The sequence below is a fragment of the Rutidosis leptorrhynchoides genome, chromosome 6 (genome assembly GCF_046630445.1).
Source record: "Rutidosis leptorrhynchoides isolate AG116_Rl617_1_P2 chromosome 6, CSIRO_AGI_Rlap_v1, whole genome shotgun sequence".
Lineage (NCBI taxonomy): Eukaryota > Viridiplantae > Streptophyta > Magnoliopsida > Asterales > Asteraceae > Rutidosis > Rutidosis leptorrhynchoides.
Genome location: NC_092338.1, coordinates 202,254,925 through 202,268,409, shown reverse-complemented (window position 1 = coordinate 202,268,409; position 13,485 = coordinate 202,254,925). Strand labels below are relative to the sequence as shown.

The 13,485-nt window shown below is 30.5% G+C and overlaps 1 long non-coding RNA gene across 2 annotated transcripts; it reads right to left on the bottom strand.

Annotated features, from left to right (window-relative positions):
• Positions 1–5,725: 5,725 nt before the first annotated feature.
• On the bottom strand, positions 5,726–7,098 carry LOC139851401 (uncharacterized). 2 transcript variants are annotated; one of them, XR_011760611.1, is made up of 4 exons: positions 6,977–7,098; positions 6,779–6,893; positions 6,273–6,346; positions 5,726–6,190 (listed from the first exon to the last, which is right to left on the bottom strand). It is a non-coding gene; the product is annotated as an uncharacterized lncRNA (long non-coding RNA). The 2 variants fall into 2 exon arrangements; XR_011760610.1 differs by having other exon boundaries at positions 5,726–6,346.
• Positions 7,099–13,485: the final 6,387 nt, after the last annotated feature.

The window sequence follows — 13,485 nt, the reverse complement described above, 5'->3', positions numbered from 1 at the left end:
ATACACTTCAACCAGTGATATACTTAGAAAAATTATTTCAAAGTACTCTACAATTAATACAAAATACCGAAAATTTAGTTTATGCAGGAACCCCCTCCTTTAACTATATTCCACCTCTGCTTCGATATACATATTTATTTTGATTTGTTCAATGAAATATTCTCCATAAATAACACAATTGCCACACCACTATCATCTCGTTTGACAAATTAAGCTTCATGTGGTTCGTAGACTTCAACCGTCATATATACCTTACATATTCTCAACCAAATACTCACACACCCAGGTTATTACAAAATAGTCTACTGGTTGGAATTATGATATCGTTACAAAAAGTACCTAGTTAGCAAAATATAATCCACCTAGGCTACAATTTGTTTTTTACTAATTTTTTGTTCAGAAGTCGCCTTGAAAGCACCCTTGAAAGCAATCTCTTTATCCATCAAAGGGAAGACTTTCTCTACTCTTAGGAGTTTTCCCTCGGGGTGCAGAAATGATTTAACTTTATTCTTTGATAGTGGAAGGATTTTTTACTGTTAAATTGTACAACAATCTAACTATGTTGTATTCTTCATGTTCTTATTTCTGGGTTAAATGGTGCAGGGGTGTTGGAGCCATTTTATCAAAGTTAAAGTTGTGGCTGAAGTATAAAAAATGATTCGTGGTTGTTGTTGCTGAAAAGAAGAAAAAAGGAACATGAGGGACCAATCTGCAATTTTAATCTATATTAAGTTATTTTATTTATATTTTTTTTTATCATTCAGTCGTTTTTGATTTCATCTGTTTTTCTCTCTACCCGATTTAGGGTTTTGATCATCATCTTGATTATTGTAATTTGTGAGTGATTGATAAGTTCAAATCTGTTGAACTTATCATGTGAGTATGATACTGTGTGAACTGGATTTGAGGTATACAATCGTTTTGATTGTGAATCATCTATTTTAGTTAATTTTGGCTTCCTATGATTGGAAGATTTACTTCTGGTGATTGGAAGAGTATCTATATGTTTTGTTCATGGTATCAGAGCGGCAAGGCATGGTATCGTTTGATCCAGTAATTGTTTGATTCCTAATTTTTTAGATCTGGAAAATTAGGGTTTATGTGCTTCGATTGATTCTTTCAAGATCGGTTGGAAGTTTAACTGTTGTTACTGTGTTTGGGTTCGACAACGACTTGCAGATTCTATTTTTGGGTCAATTTTGCTGTTAATCAGAAGTTTCTCTGTGAGAAACCCAAATTTGGTTAATCAAGGTTTGTTCTTCTTTGATCTTCTTGTTCTTCCACTGCAAATTTATCTTCAAAGGGGCGTCTCGTGTTTATTAATGCTTTATTTTATTTTCTTTTACCCTGACCAGATCTCTACGCCCAACTCTTGATCTAGATCCTTTGAGATCTATGAATACCTACTCAAGCGTAGATTGATCTTGACCAATATTACTGTTAATCATCTTTACAGGTTGCCTGGCTAGTAGCCAGTCCATTGTGGTTTGTTATTTTTCCTTTCAGGTATCTGAACCGTGGATTTGTTATGGTTTTATGTGAAATTTGATCTGTTATATGTTATTGCACGATTTAATTGTGTTAACTGTTTTGATCTATACTATTTCTTGATTACAGTGTGTGTGCTTTTGTTTGATTTTTTTTGTTGATATTTTTTTACTGTTGTTGTTATTTTAGTTATATGGCTAGTGATACTGAAACAAATGGTAGTGTTACAAAGATTAGCAAACTTGAATTCAATGATCCTTTATACCTGCATCCTAGTGATATATCTAGTGCCTCTATAATCACACAAAAACTAAAGGAACTGAAAATTATAATGTGTGGTCATGTGCTATGAAACTTGCTTTACAAACTAAAAACAAACTAGGTTTCATTGATGGTACATGTGTTAGATATGAGTATGAAGATGATGAAGTGTTATTAGGTCAATGAGATAGATATAATTCTGTTGTTCTTACTTGGGATTTTAATGTCACTATCTGTAGATGTGTACAATTGTCAATCTGTTTTCTAAAACTGCTGAATCTGTTTGGAGTGAATTAAAAGAAACTTATGATAAAGTTGATGCATCTGTAACATTTAATATATATCAGAAAATTAATTCATTTAGTCAAGCTGGTCAGTACTTATTTGATTATTATCACAAACTAAATGCTATGTGGAGAAAATTTGATGATATGATAAAGATTGATGATATGATGTCTGCTAATAAATCCTTTCAAGAGCATTGTCAGTTTTTAAAACTTATGCAGTATTTAATGTGTTTAGATGATGTGTACACACCTATTAGAAGTCAAATTCTTACAAGTGATTCTGTGCCATCTGTTAAAGCAGCTTTTTCAATAATTTTTAGGCATGAGTCACACAGAATGCACTCTAATAACACTCAAAATGTTAAAATTCAATCCACTGCTTTTGTTAGTAAAACTGGTTACAATAACTTTAATAATAGTGGTAATAACAAAAGAAAATATAAGAATCCACCCTTAAAATGCACTAAGTGTAATATGTTAGTCCATACTGTTGATAGATGTTATGAGTTGATTGGATATCCACCTAGTTATATTAAGAAACCTTTTAATCAAGGATCACCAAGATTTAATAGTAATAATTCTGGTATTGACAAGTGTTCTAGTGTAGAGCCTTCTATGCGGCTAACTAATGAGCTAATTATGAAGCTATTAAGTTTGGTGAATGATAAGGATAATGCAAAAACTGTTGATTCCAATATGGCAGGTAACTTTATGAACAATAATGTGTTTATTAATAAAAACTTTAGTGAATTCTTGTCTTCAAACTATATTCAGTCATCTCAAAACATTTCTAAGGGTTGGATAATAGATTATGGTGCTAATCAACACATGGTTTCCACTTTTCAAAATCTTAATAATGTTGTAGATGTAACTGATTTAAATCTTAGTGTTAATCATCCTAATGGTACTGTGGATAAAATTTTACAAATTGGAAACTTAAAACTATCTAATAATATTGAACTATATGATGTTTTGGTTATTCCTCAATACTTTGTTAGTTTACTGTCGGTGAATAAACTAATTAAAGTTAGTAACTATTTGGTGAGTTTTGACATGAAGAAATGTTATATACATGATTTAACTCAAAAAAGGTTGATGGGGACTGGTAGTGAGTTTGATAGATTATATTTTTTTTGATGAATGTGATAGTGGTAAGCAATGTATGTCAAATTTTAGTTCCGCTAAGTCTAAACATAATATATGGGATTGCAGACTTGGTCATCCTGCAGATCAAGTCTTTCATATCCTTAGAAATAGTCTTGGTCTAGAAAATGTTAAGATGAATGAATCTTGTGATGTATGTCATAAAGCTAAACAAATAAGAGACCTTTTTCCTCTTAGTGAACACAAATCAAAATATGTAGGTGAATTAATACACTTAGATACCTGGGGTCCTTATAAGGTTCAAAGTAAAGTAGGATTTAAATATTTTCTAACTGTTTTGGATGACTATTCAAGAGCTATTTGGACTTACTTACTTAAATCTAAAACCAAAGTGGTTGATTATAAGTTGTTATAACTTACTGTTAAATCAGTTTGATAAAAAGATTAAAGTAATAAGAAGTGATAATGGAACTGAATTTGTGAATAATAAAATGAATTGTTTTATCACTAATAAAAGTATTATTCATCAAACATCTTGTGCATATACACCACAACAGAATGGCATTGCTGAAAGGAAACATAGACATCTATTAAATGTTGCTAGATCTCTTATGTTTCAGGGGGAATTCCTCTGTATTTATGGTCTGAATGTGTATTAACTGCTACTTATCTTATTAACAGGCTGCCCTCGTCTGTGCTTTCTGGGAAATGTCCTTATGAGTTGGTGTATGGTTCATGTCCAAAACTCTCCCTTTTAAAAACCTTTGGATGCCTATGTTTTGCTACTCTCTTACATAATACTGATTAATTTTCTAGTAGGTCTATAAAATGTGTTTTTATAGGTTATTCTAGTTTTCAAAAGGGTTATAAGTTGTTTTGTTTGGAAGATAAAACTTTCATTTTTTCTAGAGATGTAAAATTTTATGAACATATTTTTCCCTTTAAACTTGATAATGTTTACAAAGTTGATTTTAAAAAAAAAAAATTAAATAATCTAAATTTCTTTGATTATTTTGAAAATGATACTGTTTTACTATTTCTAAAAATAATCTTAAAAATAATGCAGAGACTGATTCTGATAATAATATTTTTTCTATAAATCCCAATGATGAATGGAGAGACAGTTCAAAATATGATGGCAGTGAACCTTCACTAGTTGTTGACTCATATGAGTTACCTAGTGAAGATGTTCCTGCAACTTCTCATGAAGGAATCACTGTGACAAATACTGTCCCTGAGGGAAATTCCAATGCAGATAATACTGTTTATGGCCAACCTAGAAAATCAAGTAGAAAAACTGTTTTACATTAAAAATTCAAAGACTTTGTCATGAATAGTAAGGTAAAATACAGTTTAGACAATTACTTGAATTACTCTAAGTTAGGGTCAGAAATTACTGTTTTATTTCAAACCTAAACGAAGGGCATGAACCAAAATCATTCATAGAGGCATCTCAAGACCCACAATGGGTTGAAGCAATGAATGAAGAGATGAAATCCCTTAATAGAAACTGTGCATTGGTTTTAACTAAACTTCAGAAAGCCCATTGGTTGTAAGTGGGTATATATAATTAAATATAAGTCTACTCGTGATATTGATAGATATAAAGCTAGACTTGTAGCAAAAGGCTATAATCAAATAGAAGGCATTGATTTTGATGAATTCTTTTCTCCTGTTGTAAAAATGGTTATTGTTAGAATGATTATATCTATTGTATATCAAAAGTACTATTTTTTGTGTCAAATTGATATTAATAATGCTTTCTTATATGGTGATTTGACTGACGATGTTTATACGTCCTTACCTGATAGTTATTTTGATAAATCTGATACAAGAGTGGGTAAATTAACCAAGTCTTTGTATGGTTTAGAACAAGCTTCCAGAAAATGGAATGAAAATTTTTGTAATGCCCTATATGAATTCGGATTTATACAAAGTATTAATGATTATTCTTTATTTGTTAAAGTTTTTAGAATTGGTTGCTTATATTTGATTCTTTATGTTGATGATATCATTTTAACTAGGAGTAACACCAAAATTATAGGTGACTGTAAATTGTTTCTAAAAACCAAGTTTAGAATAAAAGATTTAGGACATCTTAAGTACTTTCTTGGCATTGAATTACTTGATAACAATGATTGTTTAGTTTTGTCTCAAAGAAAGTATTGTCTTGAAGTTATTTCTAAATTTGGTTTGTTAGGATGCAAACCTGCTATAACTCCATTAGAAAGTGGCGTTGTGTTCTCTAATATTAATGACCATGACTCAACTGACTCACGAATGATAAAAGGTTTTAATGACATTTCTTTGAACACTTTTCACTAACTACGCACAAATAAAAAATTTGAACTTGAAAAAAAATAAAGGTAACATATTGAGTTTTCCTGAATAAAAACACCTCATTATCTACCTCATTATCTATTGGTATGTAACCTTATTTAAATTTGATTCAAGAAATCAAATTATTTAAATCATATATAGATCTAGTGCTTTTAAATAATCTTCTTCTACAGAGATTGAGTAACAAATACAAATGGAGTCTAAGAAAATGTGATAAACCGAACATCACAATCATTGTGGAACCAAGGACATTGCTTGCAAATGATCAAATAATATCATTCTATTTAATAGACCTAAAAGACTAAAAGACACCTTTTGCAAGTGTGAAATCACTCTAAGTGGTGGCTAGAATCAAATAATAGTGACAAATTAACCAATGAATGAAAGTGGAATTGAAAAAAACAGAAATAAAAGAAACTAACGTCAACTACTAAATTGACATCGGTACCTTATAATTAAGTTCTATAAGATATCTTATGAGATGGTTTAAGCAGTCTCCTGTAATGAGCCCACCATTTTGTTTTCAATTGTTTAGTCAATAATGTGACACCTGTTTAAATAGAGCATCCCAATAAGCTTTCAATTTGTGACATGAACTATACAAACTAAACGACAATGACAATGAGAAAATATATTTTATGAATTTGATAAAAAATTACCACCGGACTTTGCAGCTTCCGTTTTACTTGAAATGGATTAAGGGTGTTTACCTTTGAATAAAACACAAACAAATTAGAATATGATATGATCATATGAATGCTACTTTGTTATTTTCACAAATGAACACCATACCCATGATTAATACCCTGAACTCATTTCCGTGAATACACACCATATCCATGATAAAACACCCTTAATCCATTCACCTGAAATCAACATAGAAATAAAGTAGGTTTTAGTTTTCATCTTCCATTTCATTTAAGCATTTAATTAAACATATGTCGGTCATAAAAGTCTCGAACTTAATGTTTCACAAATAAAGCTTGCATATATAAATTTAAAGGAAACAACAAATAAGGGTACATTATAAGAAATCGTACCATTTAAGCTTAAAGGTACGTATAATGATTAAAATATATATATATATATATATATATATATATATATATATATATATATATATATATATATATATATATATATATATATATATATATATATATATATATAAAGAAATAAAAACGTAACACATTTTCATTCCAATTTTGCTAAAGTTATAAAGGAATCACCAAATTGAAGATGGATGTGTAATGGGTTCAATAATAAGAAACAGTTGCAAAGAAAATGATGGTAATTACCTCTAAGAAAATCCATTTGTAGAAGGAAATGTGGCTAAACCACCATTGTTATCGTCTTCTATCTTCAAAAACGAATTAAACCACATCATCTACGGTCCTCAAATTCATTCGGAATCTACAATTATCACCAAATATTTAATAACGAAATCAATATATAAGAGATAAATTAAATAGATACAGTAGACATAAATTAAATACCGAATCTTATCATCGCAAGAAGGAGAAATATAAGAGATAGTGAAGGAAATATGACATTTGATGTGAAATAAGAAGAAACTCAACATGAAGAAGTGAGAAGTATATGGAAGATAAAGTTGAAGTGTTCAATGAAAGTTTCATAGTTTCAAGTAATGGGCGTGACTTTTAAGAGGGTGAAGATAGTAATGGTTCGTTTATATTTAATTTTAATAATTATAAATATTACATCATTAAACTAAGTTAGGCATAGACATTACAATCCCTCAAGCACATATTACAATCCATAAAAGCAGGTGATGACTTCAGCATAAACTCCCTTTTATAAGATAAAATAGAATTTTTATAAGATAAAATAGAATAGATAGATAGATAAGAAGCTAAGCGCACGTTTGTAAAACTATCCAACACGATTTAAATGCATTCCGAATATTTTGTGCTCATATATAAATATTGGATAGGATTATTGAATAATGATACCTTTGCATTAAACTAATTGTAATAGAGTTATGTCTAACTTTTTATTAGATTTGAAATATAGTAATGAATTATCTAATTTATAACCTTTATTTAAATATAGTAATGAATTACCTAATTTATAACCTTTATTTAATATAATTATAAAGAGTAATTAATAAATTAATTGATATATTTAAAGTTAAGTTTTTAAAATTGAAAGAACATAATTGAAACTTTAATTTAAAGAAAGGGATAATAATTTTGAGACAAACATTAATACGTTAATAAAAAAGTTGACAATTTTTTTTTGAACGGGTGAAATATAAACAGGTGATTTATTTTATCATTAATTATAGATATGAAGAATCAACTACGTGTATGTGTTATTCGGTCACGTATTCCATACATCAATTAACTTACTCATACCGATGATACAGATATTATAAGAATTAACCAACATGAACCTTAAAAATATCTAAAATGTTATAATTGTATATTAAACATGAATTAAATATGTCGTTGAAATCAAAAATCTAAAACAACATTTTCAACGAGTTTAGAGATATCATATCCAGCGATTAGCATTACTATTTATGCCAATCTAATGTTACTTAAAATGGAAGATTTGCAATGTAGAATGATATTTTAATTTGTACCATAGAAGAATTTACTACATTATTAGAATGTACGATATGTTAGGTTAGTAGTCCGAATCCCCCTTTAAACTATAGATATGTTAATTTAAAAAATAGAAAATGGACACTTTTGATACTTTGTGTAGGGCTGATAATAAGATCATAGGATTGTTCCTTAAATCATGTGAGCATTTTCTTAATCAAATATTTCGACCCAATTAGCTACAGGTTACACGAAGTTTTGATTGAGATAAGACAAGAAATAATTAATCGTCTTGCTAAAAGATAATAAATCTATGCAACTGTAGAGAGTATTTTCAGGATGTAAAGTGTAGAAAGTATGTTTAGATTAGTCAAAATCTGTAACCTTTCCCAAGAAAATGAATCCTACTATTTACACAAGTCGGAAAGGTGCAATTAAAGTGTTGCAACCTTTGGTAAATGTCATTATTAATTTCAAAATCCTTGGTAATGGACACCCTTGAAATGGCGCAATAATAACCTAATAAAGCAAGGAAAACCATCCCAAAACGTCCAGAAAAACAAAGCAGACCCTTGCAACTTTCCTCTCAAAAGTTGCAAACGTTTTCGGTTTGCCTGCAGAGCTGCGGCGCATCTCCTAGTGATGTGGCGCATCTCCGTCGTTTTTAGTTCTTCACCTGTACACCATGCATCACATCAGTTTAGATACCTCGCATCGATATTTTCTCTGTTCCATTTGTTGGCCAATAGATGCGACGCATCACAAGATATATGGCGCTTCTCTCAAATATTACCAAATCCGAGTTTGTAAATTATGAACCAGTTTTCCCAATCAAGCTATATCTCGTTAACCCTTTACGGATTTGTACTTCACACTTCACCGAATCCGGTTTTAGAGTATACAGAGATAATCAATACTTTCAACCTAGTACTTTCGAGAACAAATCAATGTACATATCGAAAACTAAGTACCAAACTTTCTTGAAGCGGCAAAACTTCATTTCCATATAGGTAGTTTTCTTCAATGTTGCTCATGCAATGCAATTTTTCAAGAAAACTATTAAAAAATTATACTTCAACCTTACTTTATCTTGCAGATCCGAACACATACCTTGGGATCATACAGTACATGTGTTCTATGAAATGTCCCGTTCTTATTGATTAAAAACGTTCCATATTAATTGATTTCGTTGCGAGGTTTTGACCTCTATATGAGACGTTTTTCAAAGACTGCATTCATTTTTAAAACACCATAACCTTTATAAAGGTTTAAAAAGCTTTACGTAGATTATCAAATAATGATAATCTAAAATATCCTGTTTACACACGACCATTACATAATGGTTTACAATACAAATATGTTACATCGAAATCAGTTTCTTGAATGCAGTTTTTACACAATATCATACAAACATGGACTCCAAATCTTGTCCTTATTTTAGTATGCAACAGCGGAAGCTCTTAATATTCACCTGAGAATAAACATGCTTTAAACGTCAACAAAAATGTTGGTGAGTTATAGGTTTAACCTATATATATCAAATCGTAATAATAGACCACAAGATTTCATATTTCAATACACATCCCATACATAGAGATAAAAATCATTCATATGGTGAACACCTGGTAACCGACAATAACAAGATGCATTTTTAAGAATATCCCCATCATTCCGGGACACCCTTCGGATATGATATAAATTTCGAAGTACTAAAGCATCCGGTACTTTGGATGGGGTTTGTTAGGCCCAATAGATCTATCTTTAGGATTCGCGTCAATTAGGGTGTCTGTTCCCTAATTCTTAGATTACCAGACTTAATAAAAAGGGGCATATTCGATTTCGATAATTCAACCATAGAATGTAGTTTCACATACTTGTGTCTATTTTGTAAATCATTTATAAAACCTGCATGTATTCTCATCCCAAAAATATTAGATTTTAAAAGTGGGACTATAACTCACTTTCACAGATTTTTACTTCGTCGGGAAGTAAGACTTGGCCACTGGTTGATTCACGAACCTATAACAATATATACATATATATCAAAGTATGTTATAAATATATTTACAACACTTTTAATATATTTTGATGTTTTAAGTTTATTAAGTCAGCTGTCCTCGTTAGTAACCTACAACTAGTTGTCCACAGTTAGATGTACAGAAATAAATCGATAAATATTATCTTGAATCAATCCACGACCCAGTGTATACGTATCTCAGTATTGATCACAACTCAAACTATATATATTTTGGAATCAACCTCAACCCTGTATAGCTAACTCCAACATTCACATATAGAGTGTCTATGGTTGTTCCGAAATATATATAGATGTGTCGACATGATAGGTCGAAACATTGTATACGTTTCTATGGTATCTCAAGATTACATAATATACAATACAAGTTGATTAAGTTATGGTTGGAATAGATTTGTTACCAATTTTCACGTAGCTAAAATGAGAAAAATTATCCAATCTTGTTTTACCCATAACTTCTTCATTTTAAATCCGTTTTGAGTGAATCAAATTGCTATGGTTTCATATTGAACTCTATTTTATGAATATAAACAGAAAAAGTATAGGTTTATAGTCGGAAAAATAAGTTACAAGTCGTTTTTGTAAAGGTAGTCATTTCAGTCGAAAGAACGACGTCTAGATGACCATTTTAGAAAACATACTTCCACTTTGAGTTTAACCATAATTGTTGGATATAGTTTCATGTTCATAATAAAAATCATTTTCTCAGAATAACAACTTTTAAATCAAAGTTTATCATAGTTTTTAATTAACTAACCCAAAACAGCCCGCGGTGTTACTACGACGGCGTAAATCCGGTTTTACGGTGTTTTTCGTGTTTCCAGGTTTTAAATCATTAAGTTAGCATATCATATAGATATAGAACATGTGTTTAGTTGATTTTAAAAGTCAAGTTAGAAGGATTAACTTTTATTTGCGAACAAGTTTAGAATTAACTAAACTATGTTCTAGTGATTACAAGTTTAAACCTTCGAATAAGATAGCTTTATATGTATGAATTGAATGATGTTATGAACATCATTACTACCTTAAGTTCCTTGGATAAACCTACTGGAAATGAGAAAAATGGATCTAGCTTCAACGGATCCTTAGATGGCTCGAAGTTCTTGAAGCAGAATCATGACACGAAAACAAGTTCAAGTAAGATCATCACTTGAAATAAGATTGTTATAGTTATAAAAATTGAACCAAAGTTTGAATATGATTATTACCTTGTATTAGAATGATAACCTACTGTAATAAACAAAGATTTCTTGAGGTTTGATGATCACCTTACAAGATTGGAAGTGAGCTAGCAAACTTGAAAGTATTCTTGATTTTATGAAACTAGAACTTTTGGAATTTATGAAGAACACTTAGAACTTGAAGATAGAACTTGAGAGAGATCAATTAGATGAAGAAAATTGAAGAATTAAAGTGTTTGTAGGTGTTTTTGGTCGTTGGTGTATGGATTAGATATAAAGGATATGTTATTTTGTTTTCATGTAAATAAGTCATGAATGATTACTCATATTTTTGTAATTTTATGAGATATTTCATGCTAGTTGCCAAATGATGGTTCCCACATGTGTTAGGTGACTCACATGGGCTGCTAAGAGCTGATCATTGGAGTGTATATACTAATAGTACATACATCTAAAAGCTGTGTATTGTACGAGTACGAATACGGGTGCATACTAGTAGAATTGTTGATGAAACTGAACGAGGATGTAATTGTAAGCATTTTTGTTAAGTAGAAGTATTTTTATAAGTGTATTGAAGTCTTTCAAAAGTGTATAAATACATATTAAAACACTACATGTATATATATTTTAACTGAGTCGTTAACTCATCGTTAGTCGTTACATGTAAATGTTGTTTTGAAACCTTTAGGTTAACGATCTTGTTTAATGTTGTTAACCCATTGTTTATTATAACAAATGAGATGTTAAATTTTTATATTATCATGATATTATGATATATAATATATCTTAGTATGATGTATATACTGTTAAATGTCGTTACAACGATAATCGTTACATATATGTCTCGTTTCGAAATCATTAAGTTAGTAATCTTATTTTTACATATGTAATTCATTGTTAATACACTTAATAATATATTTACTTATCATTTAACATAATTAACCAAGTGTATCAATATCTTAATATGATTCATATGTACCTAGTAAGACGTTGTTATAACGATAATCGTTATATATATCGTTTTCGAGTTTCTTAAATTAATAGTCTCATTTTTATGTATATAACTCATTGTTAAAATACCTAATGAGATACATACTTATAATAAAATCATGTTAACTATATATATAACCATATATATGTCATCGTATAGTTTTTACATGTTTTAACGTTCGTGAATCACCGGTCAACTTGGGTGGTCAATTGTCTATATGAAACATATTTCAATTAATCAAGTCTTAACAAGTTTAATTGCTTAACATGTTGGAAACATTTAATCATGTAAATATCAATCTCAATTAATATATATAAATATGGAAAAGTTCGGGTCACTACAGTACCTACCCGTTAAATAAATTTCGTCCCGAAATTTTAAGTTGTTGAAGGTGTTGACGAATCTTCTGGAAATAGATGCGGGTATTTCTTCTTCATCTGATCTTCACGCTCCCAGGTGAACTCGGGTCCTCTACGAGCATTCCATCGAACCTTAACAATTGGTATCTTGTTTTGCTTAAGTCTTTTAACCTCACGATCCATTATTTCGACGGGTTCTTCGATGAATTGAAGTTTTTCGTTGATTTGGATTTCATCTAACGGAATAGTGAGATCTTCTTTAGCAAAACATTTCTTCAAATTCGAGACGTGGAAAGTGTTATGTACAGCCGCGAGTTGTTGAGGTAACTCTAGTCGGTAAGCTACTGGTCCGACACGATCAATAATCTTGAATGGTCCAATATACCTTGGATTTAATTTCCCTCGTTTACCAAATCGAACAACGCCTTTCCAAGGTGCAACTTTAAGCATGACCATCTCTCCAATTTCAAATTCTATATCTTTTCTTTTAATGTCAGCGTAGCTCTTTTGTCGACTTTGGGCGGTTTTCAACCGTTGTTGAATTTGGATGATCTTCTCGGTAGTTTCTTGTATAATCTCTGGACCCGTAATATGTCTATCCCCCACTTCACTCCAACAAATTGGAGACCTGCACTTTCTACCATAAAGTGCTTCAAACGGCGCCATCTCAATGCTTGAATGGTAGCTGTTGTTGTAGGAAAATTCTGCTAACGGTAGATGTCGATCCCAACTGTTTCCGAAATCAATAACACATGCTCGTAGCATGTCTTCAAGCGTTTGTATCGTCCTTTCGCTCTGCCCATCAGTTTGTGGATGATACGCAGTACTCATGTCTAGACGAGTTCCTAATGCTTGCTGTAATGTCT